The sequence below is a fragment of the Corylus avellana genome, chromosome ca9 (assembly GCF_901000735.1).
Source record: "Corylus avellana chromosome ca9, CavTom2PMs-1.0".
NCBI classification, from domain to species: domain Eukaryota; kingdom Viridiplantae; phylum Streptophyta; class Magnoliopsida; order Fagales; family Betulaceae; genus Corylus; species Corylus avellana.
In genome coordinates, this window is record NC_081549.1 from 10,090,830 (window position 1) to 10,095,433 (window position 4,604).

The 4,604-nt window shown below is 38.5% G+C and overlaps 1 pseudogene; it reads left to right on the top strand.

Annotated features, from left to right (window-relative positions):
• Nucleotides 1–4,604, top strand: part of LOC132191264 (calmodulin-binding protein 25-like) — a 13,849-nt pseudogene continuing 9,245 nt past the window's right edge.

Consider the following 4,604-nt stretch of genomic DNA (forward strand, 5'->3'; position numbering starts at 1 on the left):
ATGGTGTCATTGGAGAACTTGGCCAGTATCGAGCCCTGGACTTTCTGTCAAGCCTTTGTCGACTCGTGGATCTCCAAAACTTTTGCCCAGGATACCGAGACGCTGACGAAGGCTCTCCAGAAGTCACTCAACCCTAACGCTCTTAGAGCCAACGCCATCTCTCCCTTGTTCAACTTCGTCAACTCCGACACGGTGCCCACCATGTTACGAGAATGGAGTTTTATGCGGAACAATTATTAATTTTAAAATATATTAAAATATATGATACGGTAGGATATTTTATTGTGTTTATTTTTATTTGATATTCTCTTTATTTTATTCCATGTAAGAGTCTTGATAACTCAGCCTTAGTTTATATTCCAATAAGAGCTGATGACTCAATCCTATAAAATATTGTAATAGTTTGCCTATTTAAAGGCCATTACATTATGAATAGAGTAACCAGAAAATTAATCCAAACTTTATGTTTGAAAATGTTTTAGGTTTCTTTCAACGAATCTAAAGGGTCTAGGTTCCCTCAAAACCTAACAATCTATCTCGTTACGTGTATGTAAAAGCATTCACATAACATTGGTATTAGAGCAGTCGGGTTGATTGTTTTCTATAGCAATCAACGATCCATGGAGTATTCACGTCTTGATCGACTTGAACAACAATTTGCTAGTCTCAAAACTATGTTTGAAGGCTTGATAAGCTTTCTCTCAAAGAAGGGGTTTGATGTGAAAAAAAAAATGAAGTCATCGTTCCGCCACGTTGAAGCCCCAATTCCACAACTCAATCTCACTTCCACCCAATTCCGCCACCATCCAATCGCGCCAATGGAGCAGAAAAAGGCAGCAACCCCAACCGCAGATATGCATCTTTTTGCCATCATAGTTCAACACTGCCCCATTGATGTACAAATTTAATTGTATTCGCAAGCGCACGAGTTGTGTGTAGTAAAGTGTGTGCAAGTGCGAGGTTGAATCCACAGGGAGACGTGTTTGCAAAAATTAATTTTCTAGTTTAACCTAATTTTATCTTAACCTAGTTCCAATTTTAGTAATTGTGTTGTGCAAAATCATAAACTAAACTAAACAATTTGAGAATAAGTAATGTCAAATTACTAAGGTTTCTGAATCCCCCTCGCCAAATCAAACAACATGTCTTGCATTTTATGCATACAATATTCAATCCAAATACATTGTTCAAAAGTTGTAAACATGCAAATGATTTAATGAAATCATTCAATGAATCCATCGGTTAAAAGAATCACAACGAATATTTAATTGAGATCAAATCATCCACTGTATCCGTAGATCACAATGGAGATTAGTCTCAATCCAATCATTCGATGTACCCCCAGATGAAACACAACGAATATTAAATTAAGCATGAGTATATGACCAACATTTAATCAATTAAACTTAATTAAACTGTTGAATTGGCTTTTGAACAACACTATATTACCAACATTTAATCAATTAAACTTAATCAAACTGTTGAATTGGCTTGTGAACAACACTTTCATAAAATAGTCTCATTGTATGTACAAAACAACAAGACATGTATGTTTATCAATGACGAGGCTTCATCTTTAACCTTAGTTGAAGGTTTTAGCCTCTCATGATAGCAAAAACAACAAACAATTGAATTGACATCATGAGAAAAATAAAACTTACAATGGAAAATGAAGCACAAGCTTCCGGACGACAATACGTCGTATTTTAGCTTTAAACGGCGCCTCCCAATGTGTGTTTACAAGACAAAAACGTTGTATATAAATAATAAAAACTAGGGTTCAGCGCTGCCAGGTCAACATGAGTGCACTCGATCGCACTTGAGGTGCGCTCGAGTGCACTCGGCTCTTCAGGGCTCCTGCGGCGCAGCACTTAAGTGATGCATGCTAGGGCTGACGTGGTCGTGCGCTCGAGCGTACTTCAAGGGATCTTCAATCTTTTGCTAATTTCCACCCCCAAACCGCAGTTTTCTATTAATGACCTGCATCACGCCACAACAACACCAAAACTAACAAAAAACATCAGAAATTAACATAGCTAAGAGCTTAACAAACATAAGTTAAGGGGCCCAAATATATAATATTTGACACTCATCAAATACCCTCAAACTTACATTTTGCTAGTCCCTTAGCAAAACAGAATGAAAACAAGAAACATGAGTCCGCTGTCGTGGGAGAAACGATTGCATTTAGCATATGCAACAAGCCTTTTAAACCCTTAGGCATCCCTAGAAGATGAGTGAAGTCTCGTGAGGGTTTAACAGTAATGATACTCACAAACATTTATGCATTATGTTATTTGACAAACAAGGACTTCCACACAAACATATAGTTTTTAACATCATGAGCAGGTTTATCACAGTGAACACTACAAACACATCATCAAGACAACCACAAATCATTCAACTCAAAGATGAAAATTTGAGACAACACATGTTCCAATAAGTGCAATGTGAGACTAACATATGATCATGAGGCTTCAACTTATTCTCAAACTTGGGTGTACCTTAAAAGTGATTGGAATTCGCTTAAATGAAACAACCAAGGCTTAAAATTTATTTATTTATTTTTATTTTATTTATTTTATTTTATTTTTGTGTGTAGGCTGTGCAATGCTTAGCTTCCTTAAGCTTTCTAATTGACCTATGTAACGAGTGTTGGGCCAGAGACTCCCAAACCAAATGGTTTTAGGGCACTAGATGTAGAAACATCCGTAAGGGCTTAATTACTCAAGTCAACTAGGTTACGAAGCCAAACTAGCCATACAACCAACCAGGTTAGGTTTCTCTCATTTTTTTACGCGAACACTGAATGCTTTGTGAGGTATGAGGTCCGGTTACTCAATAAGAAGCTCAAACTGATTTTGTTTTGTTTTGTTTATTTATTTATTTTGTTTTGTTTTTTTTTTTTTCAAGCCAAAGTTTCATCACACGTCATCATACCAATCTCAAAATACACCCTAATCAAGTCAAATCTTATACCTCACTGATTCTATTCTAGTGTGCTCATGGTGATAAACTCAAACGTGTGAAATCTCTCTAATCCAACAATGAGTCAAAAGACTTAGATTCCCAATGACATTCTGTGTTTAGAATGCTAAACAGACCAATGGCATGCAAACCACATAATAGGTGTTACCCTTGATTAATCAATAACATAGCAAATTATTTTTTATTTATTTATTTTTTTTTAACAAAACAACACAAATAATCAAGGAAAAAGACAGAGAAATATCTACCCCACCTCAAAAAAAATGACACATTGTCCCTAATGGGTCCAGAGATACAATACCAGGTGAGCGGCACGAGTCAATTGTTGGAACGTAGGAAAACGCTCCCCAAAACTTGAATGGCAGACACTTGCCCTAAAAAACACAACAGAAACAAACAAACAAGATCAAATGGTAAGGAAAGAATTAGGGTTGCCTCCCAAAAGCGCTAAGTTTTAAGTCTTCAGCCAGACTCTCCACAAAAGACGACAATCACTCAAGATAACTCGAATCCTCCAATAATGTTGTCTCGATCTCCTTACTCCTCAACTCTAAGAATGGTTTTAATCTCTGCCCATTCACCTTGAAGGTGTTACCATTCTTAGGATCCTCAATCTCGATGGCCCCATGAGGAAAAATTGACCGAACGATAAATGGGCCTGTCCACCGAGATTTCAACTTGCCTGGGAAAAGATGCAGCCGTGAATTGTAAAGGACTCTCTCACCCGGCTCAAAATACCGTCTCAATATGCACTGGTCATGAGCCTTCTTCATCTGTGCCTTGTACAACCATGCAGAATCATAAGTATCATTCCGCAACTCCTCCAATTCATTGAGTTGGAGCTTCCTTTGTGAGCCAGCCTTCAAAAGATTGAAGTTTAGCTGTTTGATGGCCCAATATGCTCTATGCTCCAACTCCACGGGAAGATGGCATGCTTTCCCGTACACAAGCCGATAGGGTGACATCCCAATCGGGGTCTTGAAAGCTGTCCTATATGCCCACAGTGCATCACTCAATCGTAGAGACCAATCTTTTCTGTTGGGGTTTACTGTCTTTTCCAAAATATGCTTAATCTCTCGATTAGAAACTTCAACATATCCACTCGTTTGTGGGTGATACGGGGTGGCAACCTTATGTGTGATGAAATACTTCTTCATCAACTGCTCAAAAATCCGATTGCAAAAATGCTTGTCGTCATCACTTATAATTGCTCGAGGCGTACCAAAATGAGCAAAGATAGTGTCTCTCAAAAACTAACCACCACTCTGTGGTCATTAGTCTTGCATGCAACTGCCTCCACCCATTTGGACACATAGTCCACAACAACCAAGATGTACAGATAGCCAAAGGAGTTCGGGAAAGGTCCCATGAAATCGATGCCCCATACATCAAAAATCTCAACGATCAAAATGGGACTGAGGGGCATCATATTCCTCCTGGAGATACTCTCGAGCTTCTGACAACGCTCACAAGATATGCAATAAGCATGGGCGTCTTTAAAAAGGGTAGGCCAATAGAATCCACACAGCAAAATCTTGGCAGCAGTCTTCTTAGCACTGAAATGGCCGCCACAAGCACGATCATGACAACAGGAGATGACATTGGATTGGTCATGC